Source organism: Petromyzon marinus, chromosome 47 (assembly GCF_048934315.1).
Source record: "Petromyzon marinus isolate PM22_M1 ecotype Great Lakes invasive population chromosome 47, UKy_Petmar_22M1.pri1.0, whole genome shotgun sequence".
In the NCBI taxonomy this organism is placed as follows: Eukaryota; Metazoa; Chordata; class Hyperoartia; order Petromyzontiformes; family Petromyzontidae; genus Petromyzon; species Petromyzon marinus.
Genome location: NC_133713.1, coordinates 5092835 through 5117804, shown reverse-complemented (window position 1 = coordinate 5117804; position 24970 = coordinate 5092835). Strand labels below are relative to the sequence as shown.

General features: G+C 48.5%; 1 long non-coding RNA gene across 1 annotated transcript; it reads left to right on the top strand.

Annotated features, from left to right (window-relative positions):
- The first annotated feature begins 234 nt into the window (after nucleotides 1-234).
- LOC142931047 (uncharacterized) lies at nucleotides 235-20570 on the top strand. Its single transcript, XR_012947037.1, has 3 exons — nucleotides 235-910; nucleotides 2208-4874; nucleotides 16213-20570. It is a non-coding gene; the product is annotated as an uncharacterized LOC142931047 (long non-coding RNA).
- Nucleotides 20571-24970: the final 4400 nt, after the last annotated feature.

The following is a 24970-nucleotide window of genomic DNA, read 5'->3' as shown; positions in this document are numbered from 1 at the left end:
TTAATGTTTAAAATAAAAGATTACTGATTTACAAATATAACTTATATTCTTAGCTCTTTCGGTAAAGTCACGTTGAAGGGAAACAATAAAATAATAAATGATATATAAAACAATAAAAATTCTCACGACGTTTCGACCATAACACAAACGGTCATCATCAGGTGTGAAAACCAACGTTTGTGTTATGGTCGAAACGTCGTGAGAATTTTTATTGTTTCATATATATTTTATTATTTTATTGTTTCCCCTCAACGTGACTTTACCGAAAGAGCTAAGAATATGAATTACTGCAGTCACGAAAGCTTTAAATAAAAAAAATTAACTTAACGAGGGGTAACTTCCGGGCTTCTTGGACGCCTGTGCAGACTGCTTCTACGCAGCTCTCGGACGGCGGCGCGCAGCCCCTGACGCTGCCATCACGCGGCGGCGATGACGCCACCAGATTGAGATGTTTGTTCGTTAACCCGCAACATATTTTGCTTTCAATTAAAAGTTGTATCATTAAATCATTATTATTATTATTATCATTTTCACTTCGCAATTATTTGTTTTTCTTTCTCTCGGGCGTGTAAACGTGAAGCGAGTCCCGTGAAGATGAAACGCGTAATGGCGAAGCGAGTCCCGTGAAGACGAAACGCGTGACCGTGAAGCGAGTCCCGTGAAGATGAAACGCGTGACCGTGAAGCGAGTCCCGTGAAGATGAAACGCGTGATCGTGAAGCGAGTCCCGTGAAGATGAAACGCGTAATGGCGAAGCGAGTCCCGTGAAGGTGAAACGCGTGACCGTGAAGCGAGTCCCGTGAAGATGAAACGCGTGACCGTGAAGCGAGTCCCGTGAAGACGAAACGCGTAACTGTGGATTCGCGCTATGGAGACGCGTTGACTGAGGGACCCCTCGATTTGATGGCCAGGTGTGGTTGTTTTGTTGTTGTTGTTTGTGCCGCCGTTGCTCTTCGATATTCGTTTAATGAATTTTGAGTTCGAGCACTTAGATGTCGGCAACATTTACGCCTGAAATCCTGGGGGTGGCACAGTCTGAATATCCGAGTCTCGGGCAATTACGCGATCATCAATCATCATAAACATACCTTAGGGTGACCCCTGGGAGCGTCTGGCACTCAGATTGAGACATTAGCATCTTCAGAGGTGCCTGAATCTCTCATTCTGCGAGCCTTGGGCAATTTCACTGAATTCCGAGACTCCTCTGAGTGTGCTTTCGTGTGGGGTCCTGTTCACTCGTGCGTCACGTTGTGTTGCGTACGTGCAGTCATTGCTGAATACCGCAGGTCTGTTCTCCTGTGTGGGATGTGAAAGTTAGAATATTACATAGACCCTACACAGCTAACTAGAAGAAGCAATAGAAATTATTTTTTTAAGAAGGATGTTACACATTTCACGGACGGACAAGATGAGTAACGTAAATGTGTTACGAATTGCGGCAGGGTAATACACTTAGAACACGAATGAGAATAATTGGAGAAAGGCAACGTGAGATTTATTGGATATGTGATGTGGAAACAAGAGACTGAATATCCATGTGATTTTAACTGGGAACATTCAAGAAGCCGGGGAAGACAGCGAATTTGGTGTGACCCGCCCATACCGGACATTTTCCTATGGTTCATCGGATTCCTCCAGTCTAAATAAAGTTTCCGATTCTGATTAAGTCACTGAAGCCATTTAAACAACCGGACGCAACTGGGAGGAGCATCCAAGGTAAAGTTGTTGAGTAAAATTCAATGGGCATAGCTGGATGTAAGGAGGGCAGCGATCCACGACGTCTTTGAGAGAGGAACACGGCGCAGAGAGAGAGACAGACAGACGGATCTTAATCACGTCTCGTTGGCAAAACCCCAACGTGACCACAAACGAAGTTGTGTCTCTAAAGTCGCCGACATCTGCTGTACAAGCAGACTATTGGTGAACATCGATCTGTTGTCGCCTGATCTCTCGGACCCACGTTTTTCAGCCACCACGGCCAAAAAAAGAATTGGTCTCTTGAATCTTACATCCAATAGTAATAATAATTGATAATGTCAACTTGTAACACATTTTTTTTATTTAAAGCTTTCGTGACTGTAGGGATTCATATTCTTGGTTCTTTCGGGAAAAGTCACGTAGAAGGGAAACAATAAAAGAATATATATTTTTAATTGTTTTATATTTTTATTATTTTTTTTGTAACGCAATGTTCGCTCGCTCTCGTAGAGAGAGAGAGGACGACTCGGAGGCGTGAGGAGGAACCACAAAGAAGCGGAAGGCAGCCAAGCGGTGAGCCGGCCTAACCAACAATTTCCCAAGCTCTGCGGTCCTCTCTATATAAATGTCTTATCAGACAATTCAGGAGAAATCCCACAAGTGCGAAGGGGCAACGCTCTATCCCAATCAGATGGAACACATGAGTCCACATATTTGCTGTACCACCTTCTCTTGGAAAGCCAGAGCATGTCACCTTTGTAGTGGGTTCATGGGACACGGAGACGGTGGAGTAGAGGCAGCACTGTTTATTCAACTTAACAGGGGTTACACTGGAAGGGGTAACGGGTCCTTCACCCGTACACACGTTGGGACACCCCCTAGGCTATCTAGCCTAATTCCTATGCTCCCAGTTCCTCCAGCTACAGGCGCTAGAGGAGGCTATCTGATCTGGCCCTGGTCAAGCACAGATCACGACTCCCCACCAACCAGACCGACCCTTTAAAGGGCTCCGGCTCTGAGGCTCTGGGGCCGTACCACCGGCTTAGCCTACCGGCCCTCAAAAGGACAGCGGTCAGGGAAGTCCCAGGGTCTATCTAGCCGCTCTTCCTTCTTCACTGGTTCTTCATTCTTAGTCCCAAAACAGTGTCCCGAGCTCTCTGGCTCCCCGCCCTTTATACCCCTACACCACTGAGGGCGGGGTTATAGCGGACGTGGTTGTAGCCACCAAGGTGTGGCTGTGCGTTACCTTTCCACACTGTGTGTTTCCTTCCCATAACACCCCTACACTCGAGTTTCGCAACACGTGCGCGATCAGACAATTCAGGAGGAATCCCACAAGTGCGATGGGGCAACGCTCTATCCCAATCAGATGGAACACATGAGTCCACATATTTGCTGTACCACCTTCTCTTGGAAAGCCAGAGCATGTCACCTTCTCGAGTTTCGCAACACGTGCGCGATCCACCAACCCCCGCTGCCTCCACAGTGCTGGATTCTGGCGTACGCAGCCAAATAGGCAGGTCTCCTACACACAGACCTGATAACCATAACCGTGAACACGGAGGGCATTCCATTGCTAGTGTAACACTGCACTTGCAGAGACCCACGTGTTCTCTCTCTCCGGTGCTGACTCACTCCACCACCACGCGGGTGCACTTCTAATCACAGCCGCGTGCTGCGTGGCAGTGACCACGTGAAGCCGCTGCTGCTGCTGCGTCTGTGTGCCGCATCCTCACCTTCCTCCCCTCCTTGCGTCATCATCATCAGCAGCAGCAGCAACAACAACAACAGCAGCAACAGCAGCAACAGCAGCCGTGGTCAATCCACTGCTGGATGAAGGCGTCGCCCAAGTCACCGCCACCACCTCTCACTATCCCGCGCTGTGATTGTTTCACCAACACCTGCGCACGAGCTGGTTTCACCATCGCTCCTCTCGGCCACGAGACCTCTCTTTGGCTGCTACGCCGTTATTATCGCTGGCCATGAGCCCTCGTCCCTTCTAGCCACGCCGTGTCCTCTCCCAGACCCACTGACGCCTCTTAATGATGCCGTGAACCTGCGTACGCACTCTCTGATCCAAGCGCTCCTCTCCTCTGCCATCTGGGTGCAATCCCGGGCGTGCGTCTCTCGTCCGCGCTTGCTTCGTGCACTTTTCAATTGTCGTTGAAATGTATTTCCGCTAATGACCACGCGTCTGAAGCATGTGTCACAGCAGGTAGTACGCACTGACTTAACATTCCTGTTACATCTTGATTTGAAGCTTTCGTGACTGCAGGAATCCATACTCTTTGGTTCTTTCGGTTAAAGTCACGTAGGTGGAAAATGTAACAGATCACGACGTTTCGATCGCAACACAAGCAAGCATCATCAGGTGTGAAACTGCTGACGCCGGAGCAGTCCTCCTGCTGTCTTTGTTTCACACCTAATGACGGTTGCTTGTGTTGCGATCGAAACGTCGTGATCTAACAGGTCCCTGCAGGGTGGGCTGGTAGGAACATTGGAATTTTGCGCAATTTTATTACACCCAACAGCACGAGATTTCACTTCGTTAAAGTATTGAAAGGGGGCGGACGGACGGACACATTAATCTATTGCAGGCTGGTACACTCAGTTTATAACTTCGTTCCTACCAGTATTACTTTATCTACCTACGTGACTTTACCGAAAGAATCAAAGAGTATAGATTCCTATTACACTCATGCCAACTTCATATCCATCTCATTCCCTACGCTCAGGAAGGGTTAATCCCAGATGCGGTAGATTGTTAGCATGTTTGCCCACGTACCCCCAACAACTACTCCCCCTGGCGCTCACCGCTCGTGAGATCGTGAGCAAGGATGACTTCTCGTGAAATGCGATTCACGGCCGAGAGTGAACGCGAGGTCTGTCTGCGTGTTCCGTAGCAGAGCAATCGCGGCCGCCAACATTCAAATGGCAGCGTCTCGTCTCGCCGAACACAAGCGCTTTACAGCTCGCCGGATTCCTCTCCAGTATGAATTGCAGATTCTGATTCTGGTGCGGCGAGTCTCCCTGGGTTGGCGATGGAGACGGCACCAGCGGCTCTCCGTCGGTGAGCCTCGGAGCCTCGGAGCCTGCCACAGGATCGCGGCTACCCCGGCAGTGGCCCGAACGAGCGATAGGAGGACCGCTTGCTGGCTCCACCACAAAGTGGCCGAGGTTTGTTGTCAACCCCAGAAGGGCGATGACCCCCTTCTCCTTCGCGTCAGGCTTGAACTGTCTGTTGTTGTAACGTTCTTACCCGCCCAACACTGGACATCGGTGATAAAGAGCTTTGTAGCTCATCGTAAGGCCGTAGCTATGGAGTCAACATTGGGGAGGACCAAATCTTTCAGGGGGTCTGGGGGTTCCCCCCCCCCCCAGAAAAAAATCTAAATTTGAAAACTAATTTCCTGCTTAAAATAAAAAAAATGCACTAACACATAGGATGTACTTTTTTACAATAATGTCTAATAGTGTTATTGTATTACATGGCTCTGTGTTTACTTTTTTACCTTTTCTTGTTTCATTGTATGTAATGGCAGAGATTAGGGATTAATAAAGTACAACCATAACCACAATCAGATAAACAGAAATCTATTTTATAGCAATATATTTGGGGGGACATTTTGAGCATATTTGAGCGCCAGATGCATCGCAGCAGCAGCAACATCATCATCAGCAGGGGCCACGCTTTGAGCTGTGGCTCAACGCGCGCCTCCGACGTCTCCATCGAATATTGCGCCTTATAAATTGCGGCGTTGTTGTGATCGCACTGAACTCGTACTCGAGGCTTCGCTCGAGAGCTCAACACGCGGCGCCAGCGAAAGACGTGCTCGTCCGAGGCGCTTGCCCCAGACCGGCGTGTCTGTGACATTCCCCGCTTGGGTAAAGACCTCGGACAGCCCGAGCAGAACCTCCTTTGAAGTCTCTCACCAGTGCGTTGCGAAGTCCACGCGGGATATCGTGTACCGGGACACTTCGATCCTCGGCAGCGTACCAGGAATGCCGCGCCAAAGTGTTCAGCGTAATCCTGCGAGAGACGATTGCCGTCTGCCATGAAAGTCTTGAAGGTGCCTCTGTGTAGTTGCAGCATCTTATCGCAGAAGAACGTTTCAGTTTTCAGTTTCATTTATTTGGGTATAGCCCTGTGAGCCATTCGGCTCTTGAATCGGGTGCAACCGCAACAAACAAAAAAACAAAAAACACGAACAAGAAAAAACATGTTAAAGTGACTGTGTGTTGACTGTGCAAAACAGAAAATCCATGAAAAAAACCAGCAAAATATTCCTGAAAAAAGCACCGTACACCAACGCTGTGTGCAAAAAATCCCAGTGGGATGCAAGTCAAACAACAACAACAACTACAAGACAACTAAGATTAAGGCCATCAGTCTAACTCCGTACTACAACAAAACAAACATGTCCAAACCAAAAAAAACGTTTTCGAATATCACGGCTGCTGTTGGTGTTGTCCATTCTGAGTTGGAACTGGAGATCAAACGGCTGTGTGTTGGAAGTCGGGGTTGCAATCCCCAATAGTCAAGGGGAAAATACGAAAATTAGGCGCAGAAAGGAACCCCCACCCCCCACCCCTCGCCAAGACGATTCCGAATTTCTGTTTGGTTTCGGATTATTCCGCAAAAGGGAGATGGCCCCGCTCAGGTGACGTCACAACAATGGCTTCAGCGCACGCGTCAGCAACACCGCGGCTTGCAAAGTATAAATACGCATCTGATCGGCGACGTTTCAAGCAATGGACCTCCTTCGCGGCTACTCGACTGAATCCCCTTGATGTGCTATGAAGAAAAGGGTCATTGTCTAGCAAATGACGCCGATTATATTTTATTTTCTTTAAAGGCCACAGCGTTAAATTTTGATTTAAAGCTTTCGTGACTGCAGTGATTCATATTCTTGGCTCTTTCGGTAAAGTCACGTTGAAGGGAAACAATAAAATAATAAAATATGACTTTGCCGAAAGAGCTAAGAATATGGGCCACAGCGTCGAGTTTGCCTGCGTTTGTGCACCACTGCCGACACAACAACAGTAGCAGCACCATCAACCAAATGATTTAATGACCAACAACGGGGCCACGTGGCGTCGAGTGACGTCACGTCCGTGAGTCTGACGGCGCAACGTCATAGCTGGATATCTGAAATCTTCCTGAACACTCTCAAGTGTTGAAATACAAAGCTCGTCGCTCCGTAGGTGAGGAACATCCTAGAGTGGTGCTGGGAGTGTTTTTTTTCCTCTCTACATATAGAATCAACATCACGCGTTCAGAGTATTTGTCTGCGAGGCATTTCCACGTGATTAAGCCGCTCCGTTGAGCTGTCATTTGTGATAGCCAGGTCGGTAAAATAAAATAAAACGTTTTAGTTTTTCGAATTTCGTGCCCTTGCTAAATCCGCCCGGTGGCTCAGCGGTGAGGCTAGCGGCTCGCAGTCACGAGGTTGCCGATTGAAATCCCATCGATAAATATCAGCGCCACTTCGTGGGGAACTCAACAGCGGTTGTCCTACGGACAAACTCGCCCCTACCATAGAAACGTGGAATCTCCACCAACGGCCGAGGCCTCTGAGCCTACGACCTGTTGTCCTACAACACGGTAGTAGTTTGCGTTCCTGAAAAAAACACCGCGCTATGGAAAAAAAATCGCATTCTAATTAACAATATAGGGCGAAGCACAGTCCTCGATAACACGTGGCATGCGCACGTGGGCCGAACAAAGGCCCGAGGCGAGCGGGCAGCGTCTCGAAGTAATCCAGCAGCATCCCCGCGTCTCGTGCGGCGCCACGACCAGGCAGCCGCACGACCGCTTAGTCCCGCCCGCGCGTCGAAGTGTCCGCTCTTCGCTCGATCGCGTCACTCCCAATTCGCATCCGCGTTATATGAACACAACGAGATGTGTGTTCCCTCGTGCACGCATCGTCGCGTTATCTTCCAATTGGCGCGACGAAAACAACAAGCGGCGTTCTGGGAGAACGGGCTGCGCCTTGAACTTCTTCTGCACCATACGCAGCCAGCGGCGCTAATCGGAGGTGCGGGGGGAACGACGCCAAACTAAACACAGACATGAGACGAGCGCCAGTGCCCGCATTGCTCATTCGAGGAGGAAGTCACCCCGTGGCTTTTTTGCCCCCTCGCTATTATCCGCTCTGCATGGCGGTGTCTGGAGAAGTTGCCTCAACCGCGTCGCTGGGAACGTCCCCCCCCCCCCCCCACGAGTCGCGTCTCGACAGCAGCGTAGGGCGGTCCGCTCTGCGAAGGTTGCCAAAGAGGCGTGAAATCGAGAGAGACTCGGCACGCGGTCGCAGCTTGGATAATAGCTGCCCACGAGTCATGAGCTTGGCGCTCTGCGTTTTCCGAATTGTGCAATTTAAGCGTTGCAGAGCGATGGAGACGGCTGGACTGCGGGGGTTGCAAGGAAGGCAACAGGAGGCGTCGACTGCGTCGGCACGGTGATGGTGAAAGCAGAGGGAGTGGGTTGTATCACGTTCTGGCCAATCCGTGCGTTACCCATAGCTTCGAATCCTTCTCGACAATGGAAATTACATTGAATTGGGAGTGACGACACAACGTCGTGACGCCCTCCCCCCATGATGCCACGCGCGAGTGTGTGTGTGTGTGTAAGAGTGTGTGTGTAACGTAGTGTGTGTGTGTAAGAGAGTATGTGTGTGTAACATAGTGTGTGTGTGTAAGAGAGTGTGTGTGTGTAAGAGAGTATGTGTGTGTAACATAGTGTGTGTGTGTGTAAGAGAGTATGTGTAAGAGAGTGTGTGTAAGAGAGTGTGTGTGTAAGAGAGTGCGTGGCCTCAAGGTGCACATGGCCTGGCACAAGCGTCGTGGTGACGTCACCGCCACTTAGCGAATGGCGGTTGTTGTGTGTAAGAGAGTGTGTGTGTGTAATGGGAGGCTGATCGATGCCCGGGTGCGGTCAAGGGATGGCTCCCTATTGCTCAACCACGTTATGTATGCTGATGATTTGGTAATAGCTGCTCATTCAGAGGAGGAGTTGGAGACGCTGCTGCTGAGACTGGAGCGTGCCACTAAGAGATGGGGTCTTACCATCAGCCCCACCAAAACTAAGCACCTGCCTGGGTATTTTGTACCATCGGACACTCCACCCCCACAACTCCCAATCTGTGATGGGGCAGTTGTGGAGAGAGTGGAGAGTTTCCCATACCTGGGCAGTGTGCTTATGACCGGCTCCAGTTTAACAGCAGAGGTCTCACTCCGAATCAGTCGAGCGGCAATATCTTTTCATCGGTTGCGTAACGCTGTGTGGAAGCTACCTGGTCTGTCGCTCCGCACTAAGCTTCAGGTCTTCTCGGCCACGGTCATTCCCTCCCTTCTCTACGCTTGCGAAACGTGGACCCCCCTAATGGAACATCTTCGCCGGTTAGAAACATTTAGGCTGGCCTGCCTCAGATCCATCCTGGGTTTAACCAGACTGGATTGTGTGAGGAGCTCACAAATCCTTGAAAGATCTGGGCAAGGTCCCATCGGTGAGCTCCTCCGGCAGGCAAGGCTGCGTTGGCTGGGTCATGTAGCCCGCATGCCCAGCCACCGCATGCCTAAACAGCTTTTGTTCGGCCGGATCGAGGGGGCTAAACGGGCGCGGCACGGGCTAGAGAAGAGATGGAGTGATGTGGTACAGGAGGACGTGGAGCTGAGTGGACTTGCCGATGACTGGTACCAGCGGTGTCAAGATCGGGCCTCTGTGAAGGAGGCACGTGAAGGACGCTACTTGGCAGTTGGAGGCAGTCGCCCTCCAACAACAACAGAGGGCGGAGGAGCGACGCTCACAACAACGAGCGGAGCGCCGGGTGGCTAAAGCACAGCAGGTTGGCAAAGTAGGGGGCACATCTGAACCGATCCTAGGCCTCCCCTAGGTCGACTCAGCCTCAAATGAGTACCTGGAGTGGTGTGTAAACATCGCCACTGGGGAGACAAAGGCGGCCGGGCGTGGTGCTGGCCACCCACCCCCTCGTGTGCTGTGTCGGCCTTCATAGGTGCTCGCTATCAGCCCTTGCCCCAACAATCTATTACAGGCTATACGGTAAACCTTTGTCTTTGTTACCTCCTGTGAAGCCACGCGTGTGGTTATCTCCTGCCTGGCGACACGTGCGTTCTCAGCGGCTGCTGCTTAACAACGCCAAATGGTCACGTGTCGAGTTCAAGTGGAGGAGGGAGGGGCACGTGGTTGCGATTGAGTGTGTGGGAGGGGGTCACGTAGAGGACATTGTTGGGGCTAACAGCACTTGCCCTAACAGTCCATTAAGGACTATACGGGGGATGTTTGTCTTTGTAGAGGACATTGACCACGCTCATAGAGATAATGAGAGAGGGGAAAAGAATGATAGGGGATTTGGGAGGAAAGCTGTTAACTTTTTTTCCTAACCAGGTAAGGCCCAACTGAGCTATATAGCTCTGTTTCAGAAGCGATTTGGCCACAAATGATAGCTCAACTAAGTGGCTTATCACGTGGAAATTTACAGGAGCAGCCAAATACTCTAAACGCTTGATTTTGATTCTAAACGTGGAGGGAAAACCGGGAGGGCCCGGAGCAAAATCCACACGAACCACGGGGAGAGAGACACGCAAACTTCACATGTACGGCAGGGTTGGGATCGATCCCACGACCTCATTGCATCCCATCATACTTTGCGGCATCTCAAACACAGTTGGTGCGCTCCATTTTTTCAGATGTCGCTGTTTACTCACCGTGGATTTCTGCATCGTAAAAACGCGCTCCCTCACTCGAGCTCCTGCAGAATTAATCATCTTCCGTTTCATCTCGAAAATCTCATTCATTGCCTCCTCTCCCCCACCCACCCTCCCCCTCCCCTGGTGCACTGTGGAGAGACACACCCAGCGAAAGCGCTCAACGCAATTATTTTAAAACTCCCCTGTGAAGAAAATAATTGCACATACCCAGCCTGCGGCAGTAATTACGGTGATTAGGGCCGTGACCTCATGGGATTATTACTCGTGCCAAATTATTGCGCGTCTCTCTCTCTACCACTGCTGCCGTAATTCAAACAAAAAAAGTAGCTGCAGGAAGTCCGCTTGGTTTCCTGAGGCTCAAACATCTGGCGTGGTGAGTCTATGTATGTACAGTTTGTACGTTGGAATTCTTTTGCACCGTACGTAGCCGACCGTGCTAGTCGGAGGTGCTGGGGAAGGACAACAACCTAAACACACAAAGCAGTTCTAAAGAGTTTTAAATCGAGATGATTTAAAAGCGCATAGCTCCATTGGCTTCGTAACATGGGATGGAGGAGCGTTCCAGACGGCCGCAGAAGCGCACCTGAAAGCGCGCGATGCGGTGTGACCGTCCTTTGTTCGACGGTTAGCCAAAGGCCGCCGCTGCTGCGAGGATGACCGCAGTTGGCGTGGTGATGGTTTATTGTCCTTGACGAGATCAGCGAGGTAGTGTGGTTCACTTTTGTGGCGAGCGCTTCGTGTGGCGAGCACTGGACGGGCATTGTCGGTGGACGGTGGCCTGGTCATGGGTCCGAAGACTCTGCCGGTTATTACGGGAGTGGTCACACGTGGGGAGTGGTGGCGGAGAGGTTAGCGCTACTGCTGCGCTGCGAGGCTGGCGACTCGGGTTCAATTCCGGCGCACGGCCAACATCAGTGACGATTATCTGAACCGGTCCTGGGCCTCCCCTAGGTCGACTCAGCCACAAATTAGTACCTTGTGCGATGTGCAATAAACATCGCCACTCGAGAGACAGAGTCAGCCGGGCGTGGTGCTGGCCACCCACCCCCTCGTGTGCCGTGCAGGCCTTCATACGGGCTACTCGCCAACAGCACTTGCCCCTACAGTATGTTAAAGCTACACGGGGGATCTTTATATTTGGTCGCATATGGCCCAGCGGTTTGCCGCGCATCACGGAGGTCTGCGGTTCGGATCCGGCAGGTTGCCCGGGTTAATCCTGCAGGTGATTATTAGGCCTAGAGGCAGGCGCCGTCCTCTTCACAGCGGCGACGTTAAAGCTCCCGCGATATCACTCCGTGTGCCCGCGTCTCGGTCCTCAATTTTACAACTAAAAAAATTACAGACCCAATTACTCAGTTTCCATTACACACAGTAGCAATCATCACCCAAAATGTAAAAATTACCACTGGCAGGCCGGGGCACCTCCGATTAGCATGGTTGGGTACGTAAGGTGCGAAAAAAAGTCCAGCATACTATAAACTAAACTAGTTTTTATTTTACCAGGTGAGGCTCACTGAGCTATGTAGCTCTTGTTCAGAAGTGACATGGTGACAACTGATAGCTCAACGAAGTGGCTTATCACGTGGACATTGATAGCAGCTAAGTAACTTTAAACGCGTGTTTATAGATGTTTAGGAAAAAAAAACTGAAGGACCCGGAGAAAAATGAATGCGAACCACGGGGAGAGAGACACGCAAGCTCCAAATACAGGCAGTCCTCTACTTACGATGGAGATGCGTTACGACGACCCCATCGTAAGTCAAAAATATCGTAAGTCGAAGATGGCCTAGCCTACCCAGGAGTCTTAAAGAATGGTGATAATTTAGCAAAACAGAGCAATTAACAGTACCGTACTGTATAAACTCTATACTGTATGTATTTATTAATAGCAATACTGTATTGCACAGTAAAATGTAAAGTAAAAAAACAAGGTAAATTCTTAGCCTACCTATATGAACTGCAATTTCATAGAAAGTTTTTTCAGGAAACAATCTTCCTATCTGCTATGAAAACTTTTAATGTGCATTGAACGTATCGTATCGTCTTCCTGGTTCTTTCGGTAAAGTCACGTAGAATGGAAATAAAATAATAAAAATAAACATAATAAAATAAAATTCTCACGACGTTTCGACCACAACACAAGTAGCCTTCTTCAGGTGAATGAACAGGACTGTCCAGAAGACAGCGCTTGAGTGAACATTGCTAAGCATGGATCGCGTCTTTTAAGCTGTGTGAGCGGAATTAACATATGAATTAGCATGTCACCCAGCACCACCACCAGATCGGAGGAGGGTGGCGGCTGGGCAGACGGAAAAGGAAGGTTAAAGAGCAGCCAAGGTGCGCTGCTCTGTCCTGTGTTGCGTTGTAACTCTGCTATAAACTGGACTACTATACAGTACAATATTATACCTTCCAATCTAAACTACATGGTATAATATCATATCCATAGACAAAATTCCACCTTTGAATTATACAATGCGTTACTATACACTACCCTATACTTTAGACTATAAAGAATTAGACTTGTAACATGACACTATGTCTTATTCTATCAACCCTACTATATACCACACTGCTGTATATTCACTATACAATTACAATACTATATATTACCTTATGAATTATGTTAAACATTACAATGTTATACTATTATACCACATGCTATAAACCATACCATTGACCGACGTGTGAAAGGTATTAAGAGGCAGTGCCAGCGAATGGACTGCGGTCTGAAGGTCACCGTAAAATACAATCAATTAAGAACCGAAATGGTTTATAACATCTTTCCAATGGTTACTAAGCCAGAATCCATCTTCTCGGTTGAAATTGTCTCTGTGTTTGTATATGTGGATGGCCTCATGAACGAATCTCTCATGGTAGCCGGATGGCTTGCAGAGAACCTCCGTCTTGGAGAAGTCAATGTCATGTGAGCCCACTGAATTATACCAGTGATCTGCCACGGCTGAGGAGTTAGTCCTACCATGTTTCAAGTCTGCTTTATGTTCACGGATGCGGTCCGAGATATGTTGTTTGGTTTCTCCAATGTAGCTGCTACCACAGAGGCAACTTAGTTTGTAAACGCCCGGGTACTGTATGTCTGGAACCACATACTTTACAGATGGAACCAGATCACGGATATTATGTACTGTGCTGAATCGGACCTGGATCTTGTGTTTAATCAGGATTTTGGAGATCTTTTTTGTGACCCCCACAATGTAGGGTAAGGTGATGGTTTTGAATTGCTCCTCAAGAGGATCCTTATTCATGACTGGGGTGATGGCTTTGCGGATTGTGTAGTCGGAGTAACCATTAGCCTTGAGAGCTTGGTGTACGTGCTTGAGTCCACTGGCAATGTGTTCCTGGTCGGAAATGCATTGGGCTCTATGGTATAGTCTAATACTTTATAGTCTAAAGTATAGAGTAGTGTATAGTAACGCATTGTATAATTCAAAGGTGGAATTTTGTCTATGGATATGATATTATACCATGTAGTTTAGATTGGAAGGTATAATATTGTACTGTATAGTACAATAATAATAATATTTATTTTATCAATTTATTATTTTATTCTCATTCTACGTGACTTTACCGAAAGAACCAAAGAAGATGAATCATTGCAGTCACGAAAGCTTTAAATCGAAATGTACTGTATAGTAGTCCAGTTTATAGCAGAGTGACAACGCAACACAGGACAGAGCAGCGCACCTTGGCTGCTCTTTACCTTTTCTGTCTGTCCAGCCGCCACCATCCTCCGATCCGGTGGTGGTCCTGGGTGACATGCTAATTCATATGTTAATTCCACCCACAGCTTAAAAGACGCGATCCATGCTTAGCAATGTTCACTCAAGCGCTGTCTTCTGGACAGTCCTGTTCATTCACCTGAAGAAGGCTACTTGTGTTGCGGTCGAAGCGTCGTGAGAATTTTATTTTTTTATTATTTTTTAAATTATTTTTTCCCCATCCTACGTGACTTTACCGAAAGAACCATGAAGATGAATCCCTGCAGTCATGAAAGCTTTAAATCGAAACGTATGTATCGTATCGTGGTAACCCTAAAATGAAATCGCTAAAGCTACGTATCATACATGCATTGAACTTATCATAACGTATCATATTCTACTGTACTCACCAAGATTCGTACCTCGTACGCTGCTGCGTTTGCCTGTCGCGCGAAATGTAAAATATTTTACCATTTTGTCGTATCGCTATCGCCATCGTAAGATCGAAATATCGTAACTCGGGGACTATCTGTATACAGCAGGCGTCAGGGTCGGGATCGAACCCACGACCTCTTGCATACCAGGCGAGGGAGTTAACATCTCGCCACCGCGGCACCCCACTTATGGTGCAGTGTGCCACACAGGGGCAGCTGCCACCAAGGGTCTCCTTCGAATGCTGCTCTCGTATTTTCTAAAAAGGCGACAGCTGCTTCATCAGGTGCGTGGAGAGAAGGCGCTGAGACCACCAGAGGGAATGTTTGAGATGTTCCCTCCTAAAATTTAGCTTTGAATTGCTGAGGCATTTAAGCACCGTATAAATACTAATTAGTGTGAATATCGTGATGTCAGTCTGGTACCGTTGTGTTTTTGTATACGAGCTTCTGGTTTAGTGCATCAACATCAGCAACGTGAGTCGGCAAGTATAATCAGGTGGCGGTGGCTATGGACGTGGCCTGTACCCAGTACTGTGGAGGCAGCAGTGAGGGTTGTTGAATCACCACACACAGCTGCTGCGAGGAGTCGTACCCTGGCTCTTCAGGGGAAGGGGGGGACGGACAATTGTGGACTCCACCTGTTCTGCCTGTATGGGAATAGTGTGTTTCCCCCTTGCACACATGGGTTTGGTTTCGCTTTGGTTTCCTCCCACATTTAAGCCACCGACTAATGGGCCGATTGCACCTCAATATATAAAGGACCGCAGAGCTTGGGACAATTGTTTGTGCCGGCTCCTCACCGCGTGGCTGCTGCCCTGTCGCTCCCTCTGTGGTTCCTCCTCACGCCTCTGAGTTGTTCTCTCTCGAGGAGAGTGAGCGGATAGCGGGCGGCAGCGGCACGTTACAAGTCGACATCATTACTACTGCTACTACTACAATAATGTAGATAGTTGTTGTGAATGTAGTTAATTTTGCCAAAGTTCATGTTTAAGATGATATTGTTATCTTTACCCCCCCCCAACGTAGAGAAGTTTTTAGCTAAATGAGGGGACTTAGGAGCATTTGTTTGGCGATTCTACGCGACCTAAATGTCCCTAGAGTGGACAGAGCCTGAAGCTCTGTAGGCTGTCCGCACGGTCCTTAGCGACGATGCTTTAATTATTAATTCCTCCATTCCGGCGGAGAAAAAGAAGACCCTGCAAGCTGCTTATCGAGAGATGGCAGAGATTTTTGACCTGCCATCCAGCGCATAAAGACGATTTCAGAACTACAGGAGTGTCCTCATGGGCGTAGTGGAGGCTGCTTTCCCAGGCCTGGGCACGGGGGTATTGGACTTTATGGTGGCCGACCGTATGTTAACACTGGCACAGGCTTTAACAATAGTTTTGCCAGTCACGATAGGAGGACAAACAGACCTCAATGGGGATCGCAAAGAGCATAAGGGCTCATGAAGAGGTGATGAGACCACAACATATGGTCGCACAAATAGTGTAACCCTTATATTATCAAGGACGGGAGGGGGTTCAGGGAAGCATAGATTAAAGAGAAAGATGCCAAGACAGGGGAAGAGATCGGGCTACCTGGGGGAGAAATATTGGTGGCTGTAAGAGGGATGTTTCGGGGCTCTACCCACAGGACCCGTCGCTGGACGCCCCGGAGCACCTAGCCAGATCCGGAACCCGTTGACCTGTCACCGATGCGGCCATATGGGCCACATCGCCCATGGGTGCCATACCAATGCTGCTCCACTAGGGCCGACTTCACGACAACAGCCGTTTCCACTCCTGGACACAACCAGCAGGCGAGTTACGGCACCCCGAACACCTCGGCAGTTTCCATCCCAGACCTCATATGCACCACCAGTCGATACACCTGCCACTTCCCGACGATCACAACCATCATTGTATACATACAATCTTTCACCACAACGATGGCCGGTTTTGGGTACACAATGGCACACATTGGCGAGTAGAGTAGTAGCGGCCACAGCCGGAATGTGGTAGGCTTGGTGGGGGAAATTGAGGCGTGGATGCTGGTCCATACAGGCGCGTCAGCGACTATTATATCCCTGCACGTTTTTGATATATTTCCTCACAGGGCCTAGCGGTTGAAACCCGTACAACCATCCTATGTAGTGGCAAATGGGGGAAGCATGGGAATTTTGGTACAGTTGGAGACCAAAATCTGCGTAGGAGAATTGGTTATATCGGGACCCGTTCTCGTCTCCAGCACATTAACTCCCAATTCAAATTGTTTTGGACCAGGGGTGCATCGAAATGCCGTCAGGGGAACGGCGATATTCAGGTGCAGACAATCAAGGAAATGCTCACGGTACCCCCAGCATCACAAAACTTGACTCCCCTTTGTTATCGCACTCCGTTGGTGACGGCCCGACTGGACACACCTATATTATTATCATCAGCGATGGTGACCATGGACCGACATGCCCTGGCAGGCGCGGACACCATCCTCTGTCGCCACTAGAAACTATTTATCCAAGTTCTAAACACGGCAAACACACCTTTGGGGGAGCGGTCTTGGCACACGTGCGACCCATTCCTGCAGGAGGTGATGAAGTGCAGGTGGAAATAGTGGAAAATTAAATGAATTGTGCATGCGAGGAGGCCACACCCTGGCTGGAAGCTTGGACAGAGCAGGATGATGATTTATCCGTACCACAACTTCAGGCCCTTCAGAAATTATTACAGGATTTTCAAGAACCGTATGTTTTAGGGAATACTAATTTAATGTTACACCGCCAAAATTCATATTGCATGGGTCGGTCAAGAAAGTTCACGTACAAAACGCGATCGACGAGATGCTTAAAGCTGATATTATTTCACCATCCACGATCCCATGGGGGGCCCCTATCGTCCTGGTAAAGAAACCAAATGGTTCATTGTGGTTTTTGTCGACTTCTGTCGACTCAATAAGGTCACAATGGCGGACGTTTATCCACTACCGCGGATTGACGATTCCTTGGACGCCTTGGTGGGCGCAAAACACTTCTCTGCATTAGACCAATCATCTAGGTTTTGGCAACTACTGCTGGATGACAATTTGAAAAACAAGACCGCCTTTAGGACACGACAGGGGATATTTCATTTTATCTGTCTCCCCATGGGATTACAAACGGCCCCAGCCACATTCCAGCGGCTCATGGAGCTAGTACTAACAGGTCTCCAATGGGACGTTTACAAGATATATTTATACGATGTAATTATGTTCGGACAATCTCTCCAAGAACACTTATACTGGCTGAGGCTGGTTTTCTCACATATCAGGGAAGCAAGATTGAAACTTATGCCTTCTAAATTCCATCTCGCACAGCCTTCCGTCAGATACTTGGGGCACATAGTTAGCGCAATGGGGGTGGCGAGTGATCCAGAGAAGACGCGATGTGTTAGAGAATGGCCAACCCCCGTATCCATGCAAGATCTCAGAAATTTTACAGGTTTTGTTCCCTACTACCGTCGATTTGTACAGTATTTCGCAGCCACCTGACACGCACTCACAGGTAACAGACAGAAGTTCCAATAGGATATGGAAGAGGACAGGGCTTTTTTTAAAAATGTGGACGTTCCTCACGGATGCGCCACCACTGGCACACCCAGATTTTTCATTACACTTCAAGCGAGATATGGATGCAAGCAATGTGGGCATTGGTACTATACTAACTCAGCAGCAATTGGGCAGAGAGGTAGTGATAGCATATGGCAGCCGGGTATTGTCATCGGCCGAACAATGCTACTGCGTAACCAGGAGAGAACTCCTGACCATTGTGCAAGGCTGCAAGATTCACCTATGAGGTGGTCCATAGGAAGTTGTTGTGTCACACCAATGCGGGAGGCTTTATCTCGTCTACCAAAGCCAGGTACTTGTGCATGTGTTAAGGGGTCACCCAGGTGGAAACTACTCTCACCTGACATGGAGTGCCAAAGCAAGCCAGAGACTCCCCTGGCCAATCGAGATTTGGGACTGAGCCAAGAGGAGTGGCAGCGATGGGAGGATGAGATGCTTGAACCCATTCATACCATTGCTAAATCTAGCCCAGAACAAGATCGGCCTTCAACAGCGTCGACATTTGTAGAGTACAAAGGGCTGTTGATGCGTTTGGAGATCGACACACAGTCCTACTGTGTCGTCGTGCCAATCTCCATTTGCAAAAGTTAGTTGCGGGGGTGCATTGCCGCCACCTCCTACATTTGGGGGAGCTTAAAACATTCTCTACTATTAAAACGCATTCTTTTTGGCTGAGCATGATGTCGGATATCCGCGTATGGACGGCCTCGTGTGTAGAATATGCGCGGCAAAAGCCACCAGCACAACCGAGCAAAGTGCCGCTACAATCAATAGAGGTTTCGCGAGTAAACGAATTGGTGGCCTTGGATATATTGGAACCCCTACTTCGCACCGACAGAGGTCACAAATATCTGCTAGTAGGGGTCGAGTACTTCACGCGGTGGCTGGTGGCGTGGCCCCTGGTGGATCGAACTGCTCAGTCAATAGCAGAAGCTTTTGTACAGAGATAGGTGATGGCCCTGAAACACTTCCAACAGGCCAGGATAAAAAAAAAAATCGTGAAAACTAATACAGGAAGTGTGCAACATCCTAGGTACTAAGAAAGTACGCACTTCCCCATACTATCCACAAACCAATGGGATGGTAGAACGCCTAAATCACACCATCACATCCATGCTGTGTCAGGTGGTCAATGACACCCAGGCGAACTGGGACTTACACATAGGTGGGGCCCTGGTGGCATATCGGTTGGCGCTGCATGCGTCGACAGGATACTCTATATTCTACTTGATGTATGGTCGGGAACCAAACCTTCCCATTGAGCGAAAACTTTTTGACCTCCCAGCCAGAGCTGCGAAATGGCCGATAGCGATACGACAGGTCATGCAGCACGGGGAGATGGCAAAGAAAGCGGCACAAACTGCAGCAGCTTCCGCCAATTCACCAATGAACGGGCGAGGTCAAAGGGAGTGACGCCCCTGCCTTTCTAAGTGGGAGATAGTGCGTGGCTACTCTGCCCACAGGTACCTTTAGGGACCTCACCCAATCTGCACCATCCGTGGCAGGGCCCTGTAAAAGTTTAGAGATCCTTAGGCCTCAATGTGTATTTGTCCAATTGGGACGTGGACGATGGTACAGTGAGGGAAAAAAGTATTTGATCCCCTGCTGATTTTGTACGTTTACCCACTGACAAAGAAATGATCAGTCTATAATTTTAATGGTAGGTTTATTTGAACAGTGAGAGACAGAATAACAACAACAAAATCCAGAAAAAACGCATGTCAAAAATGTTATAAATTGATTTGCATTTTAATGAGGGAAATAACTATTTAACCCCCTCTCATTGAGAAAGATTTCTGGCTCCCAGGTGTCTTTTATACAGGTAACGAGCTGAGATTAGGAGCACACTCTTAAAGGGAGTGCTCCTAATCTCAGCTTGTTACCTGCATAAAAGACACCTGTCCACAGAAGCAATCAATCAATCAGATTCCAAACTCTCCACCATGGCCAAGACCAAAGAGCTCTCCAAGGATGGCAGGGACAAGATTGTAGACCTACACAAGGCTGGAATGGGCTACAAGACCATTGCCAAGCAGCTTGGTGAGAAGGTGACAACAGTTGGTGCGATTATTCGCAAATGGAAGAAACACAAAAGAACTGTCAATCTCCCTCGGCCTGGGGCTCCATGCAAGATCTCACCTCGTGGAGTTGCAATGATCATGAGAACGGTAAAGAATCAGCCCAGAACTACACGGGAGGATCTTGTCAATGATCTCAAAGTAGCTGGGACCATAGTCACCAAGAAACCAATTGGTAACACACTACGCCGTGAAGGACTGAAATCCTGCAGCGCCCGCAAGGTCCCCCTGCTCAAGAAAGCACATATACATGCCCGTCTGAAGTTTGCCAATGAACATCTGAATGATTCAGAGGACAACTGGGTGAAAGTGTTGTGGTTAGATGAGACCAAAATGGAGCTCTTTGGCATCAACTCAACTCGCCGTGTTTGGAGGAGGAGGAATGCTGCCTATGACCCCAAAAACACCATCCCCACCGTCAAACATGGAGGTGGAAACATTATGCTTTGGGGGTGTTTTTCTGCTAAGGGGACAGGACAACTTCACCGCATCAAACGGATGATGGACGGGGCCATGTACCGTCAAATCTTGGGTGAGAACCTCCTTCCCTCAGCCAGGGCATTGAAAATGGGTCGTGGATGGGTATTCCAGCATGACAATGACCCAAAACACACGGCCAAGGCAACAAAGGAGTGGCTCAAGAAGAAGCACATTAAGGTCCTGGAGTGGCCTAGCCAGTCTCCAGACCTTAATCCAATAGAAAATCTGTGGAGGGAGCTGAAGGTTCGAGTTGCCAAACGTCAGCCTCGAAACCTTAATCACTTGGAGAAGATCTGCAAAGAGGAGTGGGACAAAATCCCTCATGAGATGTGTGCAAACCTGGTAGCCAACTACAAGAAACGTCTGACCTCTGTGATTGCCAACAAGGGTTTTGCCACCAAGTACTAAGTCATGTTTTGCAGACGGGTCAAATACTTATTTCCCTCATTAAAATGCAAATCAATTTATAACATTTTTGACATGCGTTTTTCTGGATTTTTGTGTTGTTATTCTGTCTCTCACTGTTCAAATAAACCTACCATTAAAATTATAGACTGATCATTTCCTTGTCAGTGGGCAAACGTACAAAATCAGCAGGGGATCAAATACTTTTTTTACCTCACTGTATGTACATCCCGCCCGTCTAAAGCCTGACCGGTCAAAGCCCACCACGGATGTACCACTAGACATTCGGAGGAGCACCCACTACACTCACCAAAAACCAAGTCACCACGAATATCTAGAGTACACCTTCATCCCTTCACTCACCATCATCACTGCTGAGGTCGGGGAAGCCACTTGCCGCGACGGACCAACATCAACAAGGTTTTGCCTTCTTTCCCCCGGACCACCCGTGACCAAGGAGGTGCGGCAGCATCCAACCGAGCCGCGGCTACACGGCGCGGTTACCCGGCATGGGCTCGGGTGATGATCCCACAGTGATGAACAATCACCGCATGCAACACCACAGGACCGCGGAGGAAAATGACTTTGTTGTTCCTTTGCGCCGGAGATTGTCGTCGGTTGTTCGTTTGTTGCGGCTGGAAGGTCCAGTTCAACCTTGTGTGCACCGTCCCGTGTTACGGTTTCTCATTTATTACTGTCTTAAATTATCTCATGTACACATGCACTCCACACCTACACACCCAAAGTGAGAGGACTCCGGGTTGAGTTGAAAATTGGTTGTTTATTGACCAACAAAAGTAGTTTCTTTCCTTCATACCTCCATACTCCCCTGCCATCAGAATTACCCTGAATCCCTTGGATTCTCACCAGTTGTTGTTGGTTGTTGTTGTTGTTGTTTGACTTGCATCCCACTGGGATTTTTTGCACACAGCATTGGTGTACGGTGCTTTTTTGAGGAATATTTTGTTGTTTTTTTTTCCATGGATTTTCTGTTTGCACAGTCACATAGTCACTTTAAGATGTTTTCTTGTTCATGTTTTTTGTTTGTTGTGGTTGCACCCGATTCAAGAGCCGAATGGCTCACAGGGCTATACCAAAATAAACTGAACTCAAGACTGAACTGAACTGGTTGAGGACAACTTTTTCTTCAAAGGGAGGAGGGGGGGGGTGATGTAGTGCTAATATTTATGTGATCCGGGGGTAGAAAGACCCACGGGATCTCAGGTTACTGTTAAAGATGACACCACGAAGGAAAGGAAAGAGGTGGGGCGTGAAAGGGAGGGGGAATGCCCAGGAGGAGAGTGGTGACGTCACCGGATGAGGCGGGGCGATTGGGGGGGGGGGGGGGCTTCCTGGTGGGATATTGAAGTGGAGTGGTCGCACGCAGCGTGAGCTCGCGTGGAAAATAAATACAAGTGTGTCGTCTCAAGCTTCGTCCGGTCGACTCATTACACAAGCATACAACTTGTAATCTGAAGCAGTGGCCCCTTTTTGCTGCCACTGGTGGCTGAGTGGCTCTCGCAGTGGTGCTGTGTAGCTCAGTGGGATTCACTCGCGACACTGACTTACTCAGTCCCCCATCACTGTCGTGCCACTCCCCCCCCCCCACCCCCCCCAGCAGTGCCCCAACAGTCTACGACGCCAATATAGTGGGACCGTTGTCTTCTGTATATATCTGTACAGATGTGATCCACCGAACGCGTTGATGTTCGACCAACCCAGTCGCTGCGCACGCCTCTTCCAGGAGTCGGACATTGAAGGGGACTCCTCGACCCCCCGACTCCCCGATTCCCCAAACCCCCAAACCCTAATGGACCGCACCGCAGTCAACGACTCCATCGTTCTACTACGGCCGCTTTCCCGTGGACTGGGCGGCGTTTTGTCGCACTACCCCCTGCAGTCACGAAAGCTTCAAATCGAAATCTACGACTACAGATCGCACGGCTCACAAACTTACACTTGCACGTGTAATGCTGACACGTGCTCGCCACGAGCTCGAGGAAGGCATCGCTAGTGAAACGTGTTCAGTGAATGAATATCTATACGTATCTCTACACGTGCCTGATAATGACACGCGTGATAATAATAGACGTATAATGTTGCAAATTTCGCCTTGCCATGCGAACGAAGAAGAATGAAAACTGAACGCGTGGGGTTGTCATTCGGTTGCGTAATGATTCGTGAACGCTACATGACTTGGCTGGTCTGACACAAATCTGTTGGGGAATTTTTTTGTTTGTGGAATTCAAACCCTCCAGCTCGCTGTGCACACGTGACCACCGCTCAACCATCCGTTCCAGCCAACACATTTTTCGACGCCTGCTGCAGGCACCGTCCCGGGGTTGTCCACATGGCGCCGTTCGACTTTCACACATTTGGTAAAGGTTCTGAGTTGTGATCCAAACAGTGGCTGAAATGTGACTTGACACAGCGTCCCCGCCACCGCAGCTGACATCCTCTGCATCACCGCATCATCATCAGTCTGCTCGTCGTTGTGAGTGGCGCGTCAGAATAAGTCTGCAATGTATATGGGGGGTTATACACGTGTGATATATGGCCACCATGGTGGCGAGATGTTAACTACCTCGCCTGGTATACAGGAGGTAGTTGGTTCAATTCAAACCCTGACGCTTAAGTATTTGGAGTTTACACGTTCTCCCCATAGCCGCGTGGATTTTTCTCCGGGTCCTCCGTCTTTTCCCTCCACGATTAGAAACGTGCGTTCAGAGTATTTAGCTGCAATACATTTCCACGTGATAAGCAACTTCGTTGAGCTATCATTTGTGGCCAGGTGGTTTCTACAAAAGAGCGTTAAAGCTCAGTGGGCCTTACTTGATGAAATAAAAATTGCTTAGTTTTTAGTTTCTTCATTTAAAAAAATAGTTTACGAGCTAAGTGATGGGATCTAGCATGAGGTTGAGCATGGGATCGAAATCGCAGATGGTCGACTCCTGATCCATAATTCTTAATAGGGGCGGGCACGCACCCCGGGAAACTTTAATTGGGACATGACACACCCACTTAACATTCGCGTAATTGATTACTCCATACTTGAGGGTCACGTTATATCGCTTTACAGCGTATCATCCTCCATTCCGTTCTTTTTTTTATTCTGGAGGGCACCTGCAAATGATGCTGCTTCTGGTTTTAAAGATGAGGACTTCTGTTGCAGCTGATGGCGGACTTGGTGTTGTTTTTAGGCGTTTGTTATTGTTGTTGTAAACGTTTTCTCTAGTCACGTGTTCGACGGATGCTACGAACTTCCAACAAGAAACACACCGAAGGGAAACAACAAAATAATAAAATATATAAAACAAAAATATATTTTATATATATTTTATTATTTTGTTGTTTCCCTTCAACGTGACTTTACCGAAAAAAACTAAGAATATGAATTACTGCAGTCACGAAAGCTTTAAATCAAAAAGAAACACACCCTTCCGACGTTACGGGCCGTATTGCTCCTTCATCACATAGCCTCTGGTTGAGATTTTACAGGATTAGCCGTTCTTTCTTTTATGAACACATCAGGGATGAGGGAAGTAGGCGAAATGAAGACTTCTGCTGCTCATGATGATGATGTGATTGATGTTGATTCTGGCTGCTGCTGCTGCATTGCTAGAAAAGGCATCTAGCAACGAACTCTTCCCGGTGAAGTCAATCATTAGTTATAAAGTATATGGCTCGTGATGCAATTCAAGTCCTGTAGAGATATATAAATTGTTTTATTACTGTCTCGTTTACATCTTCGTTTCTCAGTCTTGTTCACTCTGTAGGTGGTCATTTTGCGGTGTAAAAATGCTGCGCCAGACACTGTAAAATGGGAATAAGCTAACCTAAAACTACAA